The sequence below is a fragment of the Belonocnema kinseyi genome, chromosome 4 (assembly GCF_010883055.1).
Source record: "Belonocnema kinseyi isolate 2016_QV_RU_SX_M_011 chromosome 4, B_treatae_v1, whole genome shotgun sequence".
In the NCBI taxonomy this organism is placed as follows: domain Eukaryota; kingdom Metazoa; phylum Arthropoda; class Insecta; order Hymenoptera; family Cynipidae; genus Belonocnema; species Belonocnema kinseyi.
The window spans coordinates 64,501,805-64,522,628 of NC_046660.1; positions in this window are offsets into that span (position 1 = coordinate 64,501,805).

Genomic DNA, 20,824 nt, shown 5'->3' on the forward strand with positions numbered 1-20,824 from the left:
TTTCATTAAGTTTCATTAAATAAAAAATTGATGACAAAACTTTTCCGACTACATTGGTATTGCTTTCACATGAATGTTACTTTTTTCAAATAAAATAATGTTTTAAGATTACTGCAAGATTGATCAATAGTTCTTAATAAAATTAAAGAAAATTTAAATTTAAAAATAAGTAATTTTCATTTTTTATTAATTCACGAATAAAATATTATTAAAAAAATAATGCTTCCAATTGTAAAACTGCGTACCAACAAGATATTATGTGATTTTCGCAGATTTAATAAAACTCACTGATGAAAGCCAATATTCTGTGCCGAAACGTTTGAAACAACTTAATTAGTTTTAATTCACCTGACCCTAAAGCAAACAACTTACATCAACAATTTATACAAAATTCTGTTATTTATTTTAAAGAAAGTTCTTCAATAGGAAATTAATCTTTGTCCTTGACAATTTATCTTTGAAGTTAAAACTTCTACTGTTTGGTTTCAAATTCATCTGTTTTCGTTAAAATTTGAAATAATCTGTAGAAAACTTCATTTTTTCGATTGAACATTAACTTTTATACACTAAAAACTGCATTATTCTATTTTTGTTTAAAATTTTGTATTTTTTATTGAACCTTACTCTTTTTTAGTTGAAAATGGAATTAATTGTTTGAAAATTTGTGTTTTTTGTTAGAAATATAAAACTACTTTCTTAAAAATTCACCTTTTTGATTGAGAATTCAACTATTTTGTTGAAAGTTCCTTTATAGTTAGTCAAAAATTAATTTATGTAAGATAAAATTGGATTATACTATTTTTGGTAGAGAATTGATATTTGAAGTTAAAAATTGATGTTTTGTAGTTGAAAATTCAACCATTTGTTTGAAAATGCACATATTTCAATGAAAATTCGTTATTTTAGTAGGAAATTATTCTTCTTGTTTGAACATTCATCTTCGTGATTAAGAACAAAAAAAATAAGTTGCACATTCCGTTATTTATGTTTGTTAAAAATTAAATTCTCTAACTGAAAATTTAACTATCCCACTTTTGGTGGAATACTTAAATTTGGAATTGAAAATTGATATTTTTGGGTTGAAAATGCAATTATTTGTTTCAAACATCGTCTTTTGTATATAAAATTAATCTTCTTGGTTGAAAATAAATCTGTTTGCTTGAAAGTTCAACTATACGTATATTATCAAATGCATCTATTTTAGTAAAATTTCAATTCCTTTGTTGAAATTTAATTGTTTATTCTTAAATATTAATTCTTGTAACTAAAAAGGAATTATCGTATTTCAGGGTTTTATATATTTATATTTTCAAATCAAAATTTATCTTTTTAAATTAAAAACTCTACTATTTGTTTGAAAACTGATCTTTTTGATTAGGGTTCAACTATTTCGTTAAAAATTGATTAAAAATTCAACTGCACAATTTCAGGGTGAAAAATTATATTTTTTATTAAAAATTAATTTTTTCTTTCGAAATTCGTCTTTTTAGTAGAAAATTATTTTTCTTTGTTAAAATCTTATCTTGTTTATTAAGGATTTAACTATTTTCTTGATTTTAGTTTATTTGTTAAAAATTAAAAGGGAAATTTTAATTATATCATTGTTCGATGAAAACTAATAGTTTTTTGTAGAGAATTAATGTTATGGGTGAAAAATTATTTTGTTTTTTAATATTCTTAACATACGAGGTGTGTTCAAAAAGTAAGGTGACTTTTCAATTTTCGCGGGCTACGTACATTCAAGTTTTAAATTTTTTGTTTTGTTGTGTTGGTACACTCGTCACGATCATATGTTTCAAAACAAATTTTTAATTAGAAAATTAATCTTTGTGATTGGAAATCCATCTTTTTTGTTAAGACTTTTACTATTTGGTGTCAAGTTCATCTGTTTCAATTAAAATTTTAAATAATCTGTAAAAAATTTCATTTTTTTAATTGAATATTAACTTTTATAAACTAAAAACTGAATCATTATATTTTTGTTTAAAATTTGATATTTTTTATTGAAATTTCATCTTTTTAGTTAGAAATTATTTTATGGGTGAAAAATTAATTTGTTTTTTATTATTCTTAACATAGATGTCCAAATTCGACTGTTTGGTCTTAGATCGGAAAAAAACGTCTTGCATAATTGACTACAAAGAAATTGTAATCGCTGAGAGATTCTGCTAAATAATGTGTAGAAGCTGCCTGATTTAAAGTGAATTCTATGTTCTTTCAAATACTTTTAATAATATTGTTCTTGCATTAAAAATTAATTTAGTTGAATATTCTATTATTTGCTTTAAAAAAATGTTTGTAATCGAAAATTAATCTTTGTGATTGAAAATTCATCTTTTTTGTTAAAACTTTTACTATCTGGTGTCAAGTTCGTCTGTTTTAATTAAAATTTGAAATAATCTGTTTAAAATTTGATGTTTTTTATTGAAACTTAATCTTTTTTAGTTGAAAATGGAATTATTCGTTTGAAAATTCCCGTATTTTGTTGAAAATTTGTGTATTTTGTTAGAAATATAAAACTTCTCTCGTCAAAATTCATCTTCTGGATTGCTAATTCAACTATTTTGTTGTAACTTCCTTTCGAGTTGGCCAAAAACTAATTTCTCGCCGATTATTGGGTGATAATGAAAGTGCCCCTACACCCCTATAGTATGTATCTGCTGCTACAGGTTTTCAAAATTGCGTTTTTATCGTATAAAGATTGAGTATTTGACAAAATTGTCGGCAGATATGAAGAATTGATACATCCATAAGACTGAACATAATTCATACAATCCCACATTTCCTAAGCCATATATTATTTAAAAACACATAAAACATTGAAAGCCTATATATTTTACGCAGCTGTTTTGTGGTGAAGGTGAAGTGCAAGGAGTTTAATGGTACTTTTCTGATATTGAGTAAAGTTAGTGTAACATTGGTGTATTTTTAGTTATAAATTATTGTTTTAGTTATCATTTGCACTCAATATAAACATTAACATTAAGTATTATTCCTGTGAAGCATGGAATTTGTTATAAAATTTCATTGCTGATATAAAGTGGGGTAGCGAACTGCTCGCAGTTAAAAAATTTATCAAAAAGGCGTAGGATGAAAACATAAAAAGATATTTTTTATTTTAATACTGACTAAAATAGTTTCTGTTTTTTCACCAAAAATTTCACAAATTTGAATGAAATTTTTGTTAAATTTGTATACAAAATTGCACTAATTTTTAATGTATTTCAAACACGGAGTATTTTTTCATATTAAGGCCATGTGATAAGTGGGTCACGTGACCAGATTCCTACCTTACCGCCACTTTTTTTATTTCTCAACTTATATTCACACGAAACGCCACACCGAGTTGAAAATTTGGGATAGTAAAGAAGAAGCACTAAGAATGATGGGTCTGGTCATAAATTTGTATAATTATGAAAAAAGTTTTTTGTTGTGAATAATTTTTTTTCTGTTTTTTTATAATTATTAAAGTTTGGGGCCAGACCCATCTTTCTTAGTGCTTCTTATTTATCATCCCAAATTTTCAACTCGATGTGGCACTTCGTGTGAAAATAAGTTGGCAAATTAGAAAGGTGGCGGTAAGGTAGGAATCTGGTCACGTGACCTTCTTTTCACATGACCTTAACAAAAATGAGTAAAAGCTTAATTTTCGTAAAGTTTTTATAGTACAATTTCGTAACGTTTCACAAGAAAAAATAATATTTGATAGATTTTTGTAGATATACGGATGATTTACATTAAAGTGGCAAAAATGATCTAATTCTGCGACCAGCAGTTCGCTCTTGTGTTCTAAAATTAATTCCTAACCTCAGCATCTAAAAAAGTTGCTATCGCATTTTACACCAGCAATGGACATTGATAACAAAAATTATAATGAATTCCATGCTTTAAAGGAATATTGCTTAATGTTAACGTTTATATTAATAACAAATAATAACTTAAACATTAACTCGTAATTAAAAATATACTAACCCTACTGATAGAAATCTCAGAGTATATGCTAAAGATTCTCAAGACTCTGAGATGCTCTGAGAAATTCTCCGCAGGTACTCAGGTAGATATATTTAATCGTCCAGACAGCACGTTCAAATGCTTTGAAGGCTCTAAAATGTCCTTTCCAAAATTGAAATAAAAATACGAATAATAAGCAAAGAGGCTTAAATGGAAATAAGAATTCGACCATAAATATAACAAGCAGAGGCCCTGTATTGCGGCATTAAGGGTGGCAAGGTGGTGGTAAAGCAGAAATGCTGATTCGCATTATCGACCTTGAATTTTGATTCGATTATTATTCCCAACAGTGATCCAAAAATACTTGCGCATGCTTGAACTGTGCAGCGCTCATTGGCTCTAGGTCGCGTATGTATTTAAAAATCAAGTACAGACGCGCACCGTAGCCAATGAAAGTCACTCAAATCCACGCAAGCGCAGATCAAGGAAGCTCCGTTGGGATAATTAATTTTAAGAAAACACGTGTAACGTTTTATTACTGTCTAAATAGTCTAACTCCACGGATGCCTCTGTCGCACGCATGTAGCTATCAAAGAACGAGCAATCGTGACAGTTTTTTCAATATTTTCCAACGCTGTCTAACCCGCTGACACCTCGTGTCTCACGCATATAGCAATGAAAGTCGAGTATTGTGACAATCGAAATCGACAATATCGTTTAGAGATTTTATATTTAGGATTACGAGTTCCCTTTAGTGGAAATTTGTCTAATTTTCTCTATTTCTACTACTTGTTCACCTGTGAATCTCTGGAATCTCATACTGGTATCTCAGTCATAAATCAAAATACTACTTAGTGTCAAATAATTATTCTTGAACCTAAAAAATGGATAAGACGAATGATTCAAATGGGTAAAATAAGTATTGCCATAAATATAAAATGATCCACATGCCCAAGCGGCAGTATACTGTTGTAGTCACGGGGTGTGAAACTCTCATGTAGGAACTACAGGTAACCAAACCTCGACTTCGGTTTAAAGAGTTTCCGGATCCTTCCTAGTGATGTTTTATTCGTTAAAATTAGGGTCGCAGTTAATTTTCATGTTTTCAGATTCTCCTCACTAAAAATACGCGGCATCAAAAGTTAGTATCATCAACGTCGTGGAAATACGTTACGTATCATCACAAATTCCAAACCCAATGATACAAAGGAATTGAGCTTTGAGTGATCGAGAATTTCACTCCGTATTAATTATATTCACGGAATAGAACTTTGTAAATATAATCGTCAGGGTTCTGCGACCTAATAACTTCATAAAATGCACGATTTTATTTTTATTTCGAAATTAATTAACTTGAGGAAACTAACCTGGATCCCAAGGGGTTGGAGGAAGTGGGAGGGATTAGGTTTGCTCTAGATGTCACAATGCTGTATTATACATATATATCTTATTTCAGTGACAATATTCTCTGATTTTCTCAATGTCTGATATTTTTTCACCAGTGAAACTCCGAAATCGCACTATTTCCCTAGTAAAAAAGCTGGATATCGTTTCAAACAATGTCAGTTTCACTGGTTCAGCGATTTCGAGAGCAAATGTAAACTAATATTATATTGGAGATTGTACATATATTTCTCATAGTTAAATCATTCTCCGGGTATCAATAACAAACACTATCTGATACCATTCAAAAGGAATTCCCATAGTGTTTTTATGAAAAAATGAAAATTACCTGATATAATGATAGAATTTAGTAGAAAATGGCGAATACTGTACACCAAGCTCACTAATCTAGTTTTTAGACTAAAGAATTATTTCCTTTAACCTATGGTTATTATTTCCTTTAACCTAAGCCTATGGTTCGAAAAAATTGAAAATTATTTAATTTTGAAACGCTTTTAGTATTATCTTTATAAGGTGAGTGACCCAGTGAATGAACACTTAAGGAATTCACTGATTACAACTAATCCATTTCACGTTATAATAATTGATTATTCGTACAAAAATTTTGAAAATAGATTCTTAAGTGTTCAAATTTCATAATCCGATAAACAAATTTTGGTTTTTACCTGAAAGCTTTAGAAAAAATAATTAAATAGTGCAAAATTAACGAAAACACCAGTGAATGAACACTATAATCACTACAAAGTAGAATAAGGATTTAGGTATAAAATTACATGGGTACATTACAAATTGAGCAATTAAATAATTTTAAATATTAGAAAGCGTTGCGAAATTTATTAAATATATTATTTTAATAAAAACCACAAGACATTTAGATATAAATAAAGGAGGTAATACAAAAGTTGAACACACAACTAGGTTAACTTTTCCTAATTTTTTATAGCAATATTTATTTTTAAAACATTTCTACTAGTCCTTTTAACCTTAGAAAAAATACAATTTTTCGTTTAAAAATAGATAAATCTTATCTAGGGACTACAATAGAAAACTGCGATTTTTAGTACACATAACATTTGTAATACAGCACCTTACTATGTTGCTTTAGCTTAAATTAGAAAATACAATTATAAATCACAGTGTTGTAAAAATGGAAATTCTGTAAACATTTATAAATATATATTGTCTAGTACGCAGTAGTACCTTACCTTTAATTTAGTTCGTGCGTACTTTTTTGATGTTCTAACCAAAAAAATATACATTTAAACTATAACTATTTATAATTTATATTTATAGCTTCGATATTTATAGTCACATTAATTAAAACAAACTTATTTATATGTAAAGAAATAACAGCCAGGTCTTCGTAACCTGTTGTTCATTCACTGCACCTGCGTGGTGACAGTTTTGCTCCAAGAAATAAACACAGCGTTCGTTCACTGGAACACGAGCAATTTAAAGGTCCAGTAGGTGAACACTCATTTATTAATAAAAAAACGTACTTTTTGCGAAAAAACCCTGTGGGAAATTGAATAGTAATATCTTAAAACTACAACAGCACAACTTTGAAGCAGAAAAGATAAAGAATTTTTTTTAAAAGCAGTGTAAACAAGGAGTTGCTTAGACACGTACGTTATAGTGGTCGATGACTTTCTCACCATCACTCGCCATAATCGATGATGCTTCACATTCAAGAAATTTAAAAAATTATTTACAAGAATTTACTGCAATGAATTGTATATTAAACACTTCAAAATTGCTTTAAGATTTCAAATATATAGAAATTCATAAAAACATTAACTTTCAAAGGTTATATTTATATATTTTTCGCATTAGTGTTCATTCACTGGTGACTGTTCAGCCACTGGATCACTCACCCTATGTTTTTTTTATTGTGAGCAAAAAAGAGAACCAAAAAAACAAAACAAACGCAAATAAAAATTGAGAACCTACAGAAACCGGATGTGCGAATAGATTTCCAAAATAAGATAATCGAAAGCATAGATAGGGCAACATGGGAGGACCGTATAGAAAACAAAGATATAGAGGGCGCCTGGACAAAGTTACGGGATATCCTTGTTAGATGTATGATCGAAGTGTGTGGTACCGGAGTTGTGGGAAGCATGTCTGATGATGCGTGGTGGAATGATGAAATTCAGGCTGCCCAAAAAGCAAAGAGAGAAGCGTACAGGAGAACTTTGAACATCGCAGGTCTTAGCAATAAGGAAAGAACTAGATGTAGAAATTATTATAGACACGAAAACAGGATAGTCAAACGATTAGTTAAGGAACGTAAAGATACAATTAGAGCAGAAAAAGCGATAAAAATATAAAACGACTTTGAAGGAAGCAAGAAACTGCTTTAAAAAAATGAAAGGAAACAAAAGTACAGAATTTGTCAACATGAGAAATAGTAGGGGGGAAATGGTATATGATGCAGACGGAATACTAGAGGCTTTCAGAGACTATTTTAGGAGACAATTCGGAGATAAATTTATAGGACACCACAACTGCGATGTTGAGCACGATGCGATAGAAAACTCAATTGAAAAGGTCTGTGTCACTGAGGTTAGAGATATAATTGAACTTGAAAAACGGTAAGGCTGCCGGGGTAGACGGTATTAACGCTGAAATGCTTAAACACAGTGGCGAGTACAAACCACATAGACTATGCGAATTGATAAATTTATGTTTCGAGATGTTAGGCGTCCCAAACGATTGGAAAAATGCGATTGTCGTACTAATATACACAAAAAAGGGAGATAAAAGCGACTGCAATAATTACAGAGGGATCAGCTTATTACTTACCGTAAGTAAAATATTCTCAAAAATACTTATTCGTAGGGTAATGAAAATAACAGAAGCAAAGATTTGGGAAGTACAAAGTGGATTTATGTGAGGAAGGTCATGTGCGGATCAAATGTTTAGCTTAAGGTAAATAACAGAAAAAAGTTTGAGAGTATGAAAAAAAGTTTCCTGTGCATTTGTTGACCTAGAAAAAGCTTTTGACAGGTAGATAGAAGTAAACTTTGGGAAGTCCTAAACGAGTATGGAGTCAATGGATGGCTTCAACAAGCTATAAAAACAATATATATAGTACGAGTAGCAAAGCGAGTATAAGGGTGAATGGGAAATTGAGTCACTGTTTCGATATTGTTCAAAGAGTTAGACAAGGATGCGTTATGGCTTCATGGTTATTTATATTATTTATGGTCAAGTGCTTAAGAATGGCTCTTTTCGACGAAGAGGATGTGGATCTCGAAACAGTAAGGGTACATGGGTGAGCGTTCGCAGATGATAAGGTTGTTATGGCAGAGTCAATCAAAGACTTACAAAGAATGTTGAATAAACTAGATGCAAGCATGAAGAGCATGGGCCTCAAAATTAACGCAAATAAAACAAAAACTATGGTGTTCGAAGGAAAAAGTGAGAAAACACTATGCAATATTTTATTAAATGATGAGGGAATTGAACAATTAATAATTCCGTATACCTTGGTAGCTTATTTACTAGGGACGGGAGGATAGATCAGGAATTAGATAGACTTATAAACGAAGGTAAGAAGGTTATTGGTAGAGCAAGTCCCCTTATCAGAAGTAAAAATATATCAAATAAAGCTAAAATGGCAATACAGAATGCTATATTTGTACCGACTGTACTATACGGTAGCGAGACATGGACTTATCAAGAAAAAGATAAGATTAAAATCAACGCAATTGACACGAGATTCATGCGCATAATATGCGGGAAAACTCTGATGGACAAAGTAAGTAACGAGATAATTCTAAAAGAACGTCGTGCAGAAGAGACGCTAGTAGACACATGGGAAAGAAATCGGTTAAGATGGTTCGGGCATGTTGAGAGAATGCCAAATGAACGACTAACTAAACAAGTGTATCAAGGTGAAGTAAATGGCAGCGTGCTCAGAAGTAGACCGCGGAAAGAATGGTTAGAATCTGTGAATGAGACCCTAGTAAGAAAAGACATAAGAAGTCACAAAAACACTAGAGCCTGCATGAAAAAATGCATGGACATAAAAGAAGCTAGAGAAGTATGCCAGGGCAGGAAAGTATGACGACAAATAGTTAATAAAAAGTATGTCAGTAGAGTGAATGACGCCTGAAACAAATGACCTTGTCCACTAATGGACCCAAGTGGGGAACCTTAAATAACGACTTTGTGAGGATCCTCACATGGGGTGATTGCTAGAGAAATTGATCAGCAACCTGGGTCGGACCAGTGTTGCGGAACGAACGTATTATTTACATAAACAACACGAGAATTATGAATCAATCTGAAAATTCTCTATCCGTTTCATACATTACTCCTTTCCCCCATCGAGTGAGTCACGCCTACCCCGAAAGGGAAATGGCTTAATGGTGTATATATAAAAATAATTCTTTGCAACCGTAAAGGGAATGTAAAGTTTCTATGAATAATTTTCCATTATGGAATTTTTCTCTACGATTTACGTTTTCACAAAGAAATGAGAAAATCTACTCGACTAGATACGATATTCCTAATATTTTTTATTCATATTTTTTTGAGCTGTACATTTTTTATGAACACTAAAAATAAAATTTTAATAACGGAAAAAGCATTAAAGATGTTTAAGAATCATTTCTATTTATGTAAATTTTCTCCACGTTTTACATGTTTCAACAAGAAAGCCTACACGAGTAAATACGGTGTTCCTGATATATCTGATTTATATTTTTTTAAACTGTACATTTTTTAATGAAAGCAAAAAGTAGTTTTTAATAATGGCAACAATAGTGTCATATTTTTAAGAATAATTTCAATTCAGGGCAATTTTCACCACGTTTCACGTTTTCATACAGAAAGCCTAGACGAATAGAAACGATATTCATAATATTTTTTACTTATATTTTTCTAAAGTTGCACATTTTTTATAAAAGAGTAATTATCGTTTAGGGAAATTTTCTTCATGTAAGACAGATGTATTATCGATATATTTATATGATTCACAATAGTCAATAGAGAAATTTGTAAAATTTTCTTTGTATCATTAAAAAATTAATTTTTAGCAGTGATAAAGCAGATTTTTTTTATTTTCGGAATAATTTTTTTGTCTGCAGAAAGTTTAAAAATATTGTTCCTCATTCAAATTTTTTCTTGATTGGTATATGGAGAGGTGTTCTTGTCAAATTCAGAATTTATATTCTAATTTTCCATTTTAAAATATTCTGTAAAATGATAAAAAATATATTTGCAATATTATCATCAATAAAACGAAAGTTCATTTGTGTAGTAATATCCATATACTATAAATAATCTTAGTTCAAAAAATTTGTTGAAAGCATAATGTTTTGTTTTGTATTGAACATTCTTCAGACTGGTATTCGGTTAAACATTTGCGCTTTTTATTTGAGCTAAAATTTACAAAAGTAATTTTCGTTTGAACTTTGTTGACTTAAGAAAATATGTTTGAAAATAATGTGCTTTTTTCAAAATGTTGGCACTCCAGTGAAATATTGATTTTATAGAAACTACATTCAATTTTAGGATCGATCAGGACAACATTCGTTTTATTCAAATGTTTCATCTTGAAAATAGTTTATGCTCGAAATAATTTTTGAGTTCATATGTATTCAATTTTGTGAAATTTCTCACATTGTTTTACATTTAGAAATTTTTAGGGAGTAACATGGGATAAAGCAGATACATTGAGAATTTTGAAAGAAGAAATATGTTAAAACAGTACAACATTATTCACATGTAGAAAATAATGTTCGGTAATCTTTGTAGTACATTGTGAAAGAAGTAAAAAATCAATGTTGCTGAAAATAAAAACTTTTATTTTTGAATTCTCTGACCTGTACCCTAGTGTGGCGTCAATCGGTATTGAAGATGTTATTTTTCATATTGCAGCTCGCTTTTCTTGACCCCCACGGTAAAGCCTGAAGTTGGGGTATTTTGATTTTCCACCGTTGGAGGGCGACAGGCCTCAGGCCCATTTCTTGTTCTATCAGGGGAGCCGGGACGCTTCACCCTGAGACATGTATATGTACACTGCACGTGACATAGAACTTCTCAGAAAACCGTGTCCCATCCCCTATTGTCACTTTCTTGCATATAAAATGTTAGATTAGACATGATGCCCTCTATTTATTAATGTAAGCCTCGCTTTTTATCTAATTTCCTCACTCAGCAGGAAAATTTTCCAAAGGACCCCTCTCTAATTTCCCCAGGGTACTCAGCACAGTAAACGATGTATGCACGCTGATATTTCTGCCACGCGCAGTAGTGATTTATCTGTATTTCTAGGTGACGTTTGCCCTTATTATGATTATGTTAATCGTGCTCTACTCCAAATTTCACAAAATGTGCGCCAGTCAATTTTTTGTTGGAAGAAATAAATAAAAAATTCATGAAACCGGGAAAAGTACGCTTTAATTAATTCATCTGTCCTTTTAAAATGAATAGAACTTTTAAAACTAATACAATTTTGAAAACTAGTAACATTCTGAATATCAGTGAGATTGGGATATTCTTGGAAATAAGACAATTTGATAAAGTTTTTGAAAAAAAAAAAATTTTAATGAAACAAAAAAAATGAAAATTTTTTCTAAGTTCCTAGAGTACAGATCAAACCTCCGAAATAATTTGGAAAATTTTTGAGCTCGGTAAAATTTTGAAAATGTTGAAATTAAAAAAAATGAAAAATGGTAAAATTTTGAAAATGATTAAAGTTGATAAAGCTATTGAAAATTAGTAAAATTTTTGAAATTTTTAAAATTGAAAAATGATAAAATTTTGAAAATTGCTTTAGTTGATAAAGTTTTTGAAAATGACCAAAATCTTGAAAATCAAAAAAATTTTGAAAAATTTGGTAATTTTTTAGGGTACAGGTTACCCCCACCCAAATTTCCCATATTATCTGTCATGGCGTATTTCCCTTACTCCAAATTTCCCATAATATCTGTCGTGGCGGACTCCCCACTCCAAATTTCCATTAATATCTGCCATGGCGGACCACCCACTCCAAATTTCCGTGCCCATAGTGTGTGTTTGTTTTTCGAAATTAAAATATTAACACGTGTTACCAGGCACTTACATTAACATGGGGAAATTTGAAGTTTTCGAAAAATTGAACTCATGATCCAAGGTTTCATCGGAACGAGCCAGGTTTTTTTAAGGATTTAAGAAGAGTGCCAACGAAATAAAACCATACAAATAACTTTACTTTCCAACCCACCCCCACCCTCACCACAGCGCCACAAATGACCCAAAAATAAAAAATAAACTACCTTTTTACGTATTCTTGTTACTTTTTAGCAACTTTTCGTCGTCTATTTTATACAAATATTTACTCATGGACCATTTAATATATACCATGACTTACCAAACAATTTTCAATTGTTTAAACGAATGTAAATTATTTAAACAATTATTTATTCCCAAAAAATGCAAACACAAAAATCGTATTTTCTGATTGAAATGTATTTGTTTGTCATTGTCTGGAGTAGTAAATTTTTCTAAAAACGTTATACTATATATAGGGTGTCTAAAAAGTGCCGGGACGGTTGGATATTTCCTCAGGTAAAATATTTTTCACAAATTTGAAGGTCATTCCTGAAGTGAATTTCAACGAGGAATTCAATGGTGACCTTCATTTTGACCCTGAAGTTGACCTTCATGGCATTTTAAAGGTCAACTTTGTTTTTTGTTAATGGAAACCCCCTTTTTTGAACCTGCAATCGATAGAGCAGAAAATTCGACGTTCAGGTTCATACCCTATTCATAGTTCAATTGTAACGTTCAAGTTCAGTCAGAGGTTATTTGAAATTAACTAAGTTTTCCAAGAGGTCAGTGTAATTCCTGAAGTAAATTTCAACGAGGAATTCAATGGCGACCTTCATTTTTACTTTGAAGTTGACCTTCATGATTTTTGAAGGTCAACTTTGTTTTTTTTTAATAAAAACCCCCTTTTTTTACATCTGCAATCGATAGAGCGGAAAATTTTACGTTCAGGTGCGTAACCAAGTCATAGGTCAATTGTAACGTTCAAAGTCAGTTAGAGGTTCTTTGAAATTAACCAAGTTTTCCAAGAGGTCAGTGCAATTCCTGAAGTAAATTTCAACGTGAAATTCATTAGTGAGTTCTGTATTGATCTTGGTGATGATCTTCAAGGTTTTTACAAGGTTTTTTCCAAGCAGTTTACGTTTACGTTTAACATTACCGAGGAACAACGACGTAGGCGTAGTAAATTCTGTTCCCTTTGGGGTGCTTGATTAGCACTTGATTAGTATAGTCCCCTTGCCTCTCGCGCTTCAGTGAAGATGTTCGAACTGAAAACCTCGAGCTTCTTGACAAAAAGCTATGCGATTGTAAAAATGAATTACAGCATTACGAATCATCTCCCTATCAATCAAAGTAGCCTGTTGCAGAATCCGATCCTGCAATTTGTTTAAGCTTTGCGGTTGTGTTGAGTATACTTTGCTCGTTAATTATCCCAAAGAAAATAGTCGAGAGGCGTCTGATCAGGAGATCTAGCAGACCACTCGATTTCACCCCTTCTTGCAATCCACCTTTGAGGGAACTGAGTATCCAAATATGCTCGAACCTCCCTACCATAATGAGCCGCTGCTCTGTCCTGTTAGAACCAAATATTTTGAAAATTATCGCCAGTAATCTCCCTTATTCTTGATACAATTTGGTTTCTGAGAAGCCCTTCATACCGAGCCAAACATTAATCTTTTGTGGATATTGTTTGTGACTCTCCGACATCCAATCAGGATTTGTGCCGGACCAATATCTACAATTTTGCCTGTTAACTTCACCTTTTAAAGTGAAAGTAGATTAATCTAAAAATTCTGTATTATACAAGAAAAGAGAATCTCTATCAATTCTGTCCATCATAATTTCACAAAATTCAACCCGACGATCAGGATCGTCTTCATTAAGCTCTTGTACCAGATGAACCTCGTAAGGATGGAAATTAATGCTTTTTAAAATATTTCGCACTGCCTCAGGAGCAACGTCACGCTCATCGCTAGCTCGACGTAAACTAAGGTGTGGGTTTTGAACATATGCTTGGGCTATGTCCATCTGCAATCTCCTCAGATCCTGCAGATTTTGGCCGACCAGTTCTCTGAAGGTCCTTGATAGATCCATGATTCATAAAGCGCCTTACAGTTCTTTCAATTGTTGATTTTGAGACAGGATTTAACCCTTCTCCATTCCGAAAAGTGCGATTAAAAAGCAAACAAACTTGATCATAAGATCGAACTCAATCTCCTCAACCACGCATCATTAATATAGATACCCTCTCTCGTTCCGAAAGTTTAGCTTGCGCCATAATAATTTTTTAGCGAAAGATAGTAAGTATGTACTCGTAATACGTAAATTTATTTTTTATCCGTAATATTCATATGGAAAAACGGTATAGGACTTTTAATGAAAAATTTCCTTATGATTTTACAATATTCAAAACGCTGTAACCGAGATCAATATAGAGCTCACCAATGAATTTCTCGTTGAAATTTACTTCAGGAATTACACTGACCTTTTGGAAAACTTTGTTAACTTCAAATAACCTCCAACTGAGCTTGAACGTTACAATTAACCTATGACTTGGGTACGTACCTGAACGTCGAATTTTCCGCTCTATCGATTGCAGATGTAAAAAAGGGGGTTCCCATTTTTTAAAAACAAATTTGACCTTCAAAAAGCCATGAAGATCAACTTCAAGGTCAAAATGAAGGTCACCATTGAATTCCTCGTTGAAATTTAATTCAGGAATAACCTTCACTTTTTTAAAAATATTTTACCTGAGGAAATATTCAACCGTCCCGGGACTTTTTAGACACCCTGTATATTATTTAAATAATTATTTATTGCCTATTTTCGAAATTTCTAAAAATTGAAGCATCGATATCAACTTACTTTTAAAAGAATGAAAATAAAGTCTGCAATGCATTTTTGTACCACCCAAATGCATCTATTAAAGTCTATCTTTTCCTATCTCTTTATCAATCTAAATTTACGTTTTTTTATCCCGTCTTCTCTATCTCATCATATTCTGTGTCTATCAACGTCAATCTGAAGAATTTTTCAAGGCTTACCAAGTTCGACAAAGCTCTCGGCTAAGTTATATAAATAAATTTTAAGTATATAGGTATAGCATCACGAACTTCACGTTGTCTTTCTGGTACGCGTTGGAAGTCGAATTGATTTTTTAAATAAATTTTTTAAATTTTTTATAAATTCAGTAATGTTGGGGGATAGAAAATGATAAGAGTACTTAGTCGCGGAAGATAGATAATGAAAGAGCAAAGAATAGTAAGGAAAAAAATTAGTGTCCTCGGTAACGAACGATAGAGGAAGGCATAGCAAATTATTGAGATTGGGGATAGGAAAAGATAGCCTTTTAGGAATGCAAAGTAGACCTATTGAGAGAGATACAATAATTCTATCTTTACCTATCTCCCAAATTCTATCTTTTTCAATCATTCTACTTCCATCAGGGCATATACTGACATGACAGAAATAGTTCTAAAAAAGATGGAACGCATCGCAATCAGTAACTAAGTACTATTACGAGCGCTTAGTAATTTCAGCCTGTCCTGCTCGGCAATTATTTCTGTCGCAATGAGAAAATAATAAAAATAAGACGAGTTTTCGATCTCTCCTTTTTGTACTTATCTCTTTCTCTGTCCATCTCGAATACCTCTGTGAAATCCGTTACACATACAACAATCGTAATTGTGTGAAATTATCTTTTACGGAAATTTACGCTGATTCCGTAATTCACAACCCCTGAAGGTAAATATCAAAATGGTGTGGTTTTGATTTTATTACAACATGCTGGAAGCATCGCCCAATCAAGATCGATTTTTTGTCATTCGTTAGAATAAAGGACATTTCTTGGGGCAAAATATTCCGTGTTAGTTTATGTTTTTAATTTTTAATACTTATGCTTCTTATTAAACTGTCATTATTTAAAGATTGTTATGCTGATGTTAATAATAATACTAATAATAATAATAATCACCATCAAAAGCATCTAGGATGCGAAAAATTTATCAATTAGGTACAATTAAATGAAGCTGAGAAATCAAAGTCGGCCAATTAAGATGAAAAAATTATAATTAACATTAATTGATTACGCATATTGCAAAATAAATTTTCAAAAAGTTGTTGAAGGACTTAAATTTGTAAAGAAAATTTAGCAAAATTATTTATAAAAAAAATTTGAAAATTATAACAACTTGACTGTATAAAATGTATACCTCTGCTCCAAACATCAATAACATTTATTTCAAGGGTACTTAGAAAAGCGACCTTTTACCTTTTATTTTGGAAAAAATATTCATTTAAGATAAACAGTTAAACAAAATAAATAATTTATCCTTATATAGTATAAACAATAGGTTGACCGAACAACGCATTGGAAAATTTTGTTCTTTGAATGTCCATGCATATAGCCCAAAAATTCGTTCTAATTCTCAAAAAAATGATTTTTTTTTCTTTTGAAAAAAATATATATTTAGGGCTAGCACAAGCCCATGAAAATTAACACGTATTTCCCATCAGATAAAAAAGAAGCTTTTTTCAATTTTATTCCGAATCGTCAATATTAGGTGTATCGTGTAGAAACTCAACATTTCTCTTCACAATTAGCCATAGATTAAGAATATGACCTTAATTTTCAAATATTAGTCACATAAGTCTGCCTGACAGGATCCCGAAAAACCCCAGAAGTGAAAAAATCGGTTTTGCGAGTTTTTTGGCGTTATTGTGTTTAGCAATTTTTCCTTAAAATAGAAATAGAAAGTCGTGGTTGCTTAAAAAAATGTTCTACTTTTTTCTAATATTCAGTTAGAGTGAGTTTATAATTCATTAATGTTGACAAACATAAATGGTAATACAATTTATTATTATTGTTAATTATTTATCAGTTATTAATTAATTAAAATTAAAGTAGTTGAATTAAATTAAAATAAATCATATTAAATTTAATTAAACTAAATTAAAGTAATTTAAATTATAATGATTAATTTTATAGTAATTTTAAAATAATGCGACAAATTGTAGTTCTTCTGAAATTTTTAACTCTTTGTCCACTATTCACTTGGAGTAAGTTAATATTTAATTTAATTCAGAAAAATAATGGTTTAAATCAATTATTATTGTTGATAACTATCTTCATCTATATTAATGCCAGATAGCTACGGTTTTTTCTGAAATCTCCAACTTTTTGTCATCTTTGTACTTAGTAACAGCAAGGCTCCAACAGATTATGGCAAAAAATCTGGAGGCTTGCTTCGGGCTAATAAGGCTCGATAAAGGTTTGATGGAAGTTCACTTCCCGAGTTTTCAGTGAATTCGAACCAAACAAGAGATGGGAGATTACGTCCAAGAGAAGGTAAGGGCCGATTAGAATTTCGCCGCCAAGGTCATTGATGACAAAAAGATAGAATACGACGTTGGGTTCCTTCTGTCCCTGTATATCACTAGGGACGTATGGCATCTATCTAGTGCTCTTACAAAAGAGCGTGAAGTTCGTCCTCCCTCCACTAACGAAACTATTTAGGTCAAACATTGCCCTAACATATGTGCCATCGGCATGGAACGATGGCAAAGTGGCCTTCATTCCTAAACCTGGGAAGAAGGGTTACGCTGCTGCGAAAGATTCCTGACCGATTAGCTTAGGATCTCTCATCCTGAAGATGTTGGAAAAGCTGGCCGAGGGATATGCCTGGGATGAAGTGCTTTCAGCCTCCCCACTGCGGAGAGGGCAGCACGCCTTTCACACAGGATGCTCGATAGAAACTGCGCTTCATGCTGCCGTAGCAAAATTGGACCAGCAACTGAAACAGAAGGAGTATGCTGTGGGCACCTTCTTAGATATATCGGGTGCCTTCAGTAATAATCCTCCAGAGCTCGTCTGTCGAGAGACTTCGACGTGTGGCGTGCCATACCAGCTAGTAAGCTGAATAGAAAGCATGCTACACCAGAGGAAACTTGAAATTAGGTGAGGTAAAGGCCTAATCAGGGGAATAGCACCACGGGGTGACTACAGTGGAGTGTCCTTACAAGGTTGGCGCTGCGCATCTTAAAGCTTTGGTGCAAATGCTTAGGGCTATAGGTAATCCCGCAAAGACCAGCCTGGTCATTTTTACAAGAAATGAACAAATGCGGAAAATGGAAGCTCCTGTATTTTGTGGCGTGAGGCTGACGTTTTTAGATTCGTTTCAATATCTGGAAGTAATCCAAGATAGCAAACAGAACTGGGCGAAGCACCTGGATACCCAATGCAGCAGGTTTGTCTTGACTTTTTGGCTGTACAGGAAAGCCTTTGGATTTAAGTTGAGCCTAGGACTTAAAATATTTGCATGGCTCTACAGGACATACAGGACATGCTGCAACGATTAGAAGTGCTAACCTTTAGGGGTTTCACAGGAGCAATAAGGCCTACGCTCACAGCGGTGATAGTATTTATTATCTGTGAAAAAACCCTGCACGTTGCGATAACTGCAAGTGCAGCTTACGTGATGGTTCGCCTGGTAAGGGTGAATAGATGGACTCGGTGGACTAGGTGCACTAGGCTTCTATATGATATCAGCGCACTGGAAGTTCTAGAGATGAGGCAAATAAAATAACTAAACGCCTAAACGTCACGAAAACTTTCCGCGTCTGCATCCCAAGCTAGGATATGCAGAAAGTAACATCCTCGTGCAAGGGGAAATCTGGTATACAGATAACTCCAGAGGAGAAGGAGGATCAGGAATAGAAATCTATGTTAGCACGAGATGTAGGGGTGTAGGCAACCCGATTGGACGACATGCTCCTGTCTTTCAGGCGGAGGTCGTGGCCATCCTTCGCTGTGCTGAAACATTATTATTAGAAAACGCTGCTGGCAGGTAGATTACGATCAGCTGGGATAGCCAAGTGGCATTAAGTGTAGTTACTGCACTAACTGTATGCAACATGGCATTAAACCAACCTGCATAAAAGAGCAAAGTGGCTCTCATGTGGATGTCTGGCCAGACAGGGATCAAGAGCCACGAAAACGCTGACCACTTGGCAAAATGCGGCGTAGCAAGTGAATACATAGGAACGGTACTGGAACTAGCGTCTTGCTGCATCGAGATGGCCATCAAAAGCTGGATCCGAACAAAGCTACGGGAATACTGGGCACAAATCCGGGTTTGCTGACAGGCGACAGCCATTTTGGGCTAGTACTTACAGGATAGACAGTGCATATAATGGGGTATAACCTCAGGACAGAGTACAGGAAATGCGGCAGGGATGATGAAACATTCCTACATGTCTAATGCCATATACTAGGCTTCACCAAAAGGTCTGGGATCAACTTCTGAGAACGATTAGCTAAGGATGCGGCGCAATAATTTTTATAGCTTGACCGCTAGGGGAGTATCATCGGGGCTGCCCGTCCGTTCTTAAACTAAACTGAACTAAGCTACAGGCCTAGTACTCCCACCTACTTCTAATTATTCAATGATTTGTTTTTGTCTCTTATATGCGATAGCTTTTTCGCTTATACTACTTATTTTTAAACATTAGGATAAGAGCAAAAATAATTCACCTAAAAATACAATACTATTTAAAAAATGATCTTTATTGAGATTCACTTATCATTTGTTCACAACTAACAATTCAAAGCAAAACTAAAGATTGCAGAAAAAAAATCAACTTTCGAGCACTACTTTAAAAGAAGATAGTTATAAACAATAGTCAATTGTTAAGATAAGTATGTTTGTTAACTTGCCATTAATATTACCTCATTTGGTGAAAAGTGGACAAAGAATTTAGGATTTCGGAAAAAGACGCAACTTTTTAGCCCTTATCTAAGAGAAGATAGTTATTAGGAATAATACATTTTTTAGAGAGCTATGTTCGTTAAGTCGTATTATTTATTCCTTTACGAAGTAAAAGGTGGTTTAAAGGTTGAACTATTAAAAAAAGCGCAACAATCTAGCATAAATAAAGAAGAGATTTATAAACAATAATAGTATTAAAAATAATAATAAATTGTTCAAAAAAATTATTTTTGTTTCCATTAATTACGTCACATTAATTACCTCACTCTATTTGAAAATTGGACAAAAAGTGGGTAATGTCTTTAAACTGCATGGGACTTGTGCCACCTCTAAATATCTTTTTTTCAAAATAAAATGGATTTGTTTTTCAAATACAGACAAATTTTCGGATAATATTCATGGAAATTGGAAAAAAAGTTGGACCTTCCTAATAAACCAAAAATTTGTTTCTTCTTATATTTTTTAAACGTGGTTAATTGTGCTTGAATTTTGTTTGTGAACAAAAATTTATTAGCATAGTATTTTTTATGAATTTATATATTTTTTCAACATGTTTAAGGTTTTTTTCAAGAAGTGGAACGTATTTACTTATCAGTTATCGTTCTGACTGCAAGTAACAAACCGGAATTTGTAAAGTAAATAAAAGCGAATAATGATAGGAA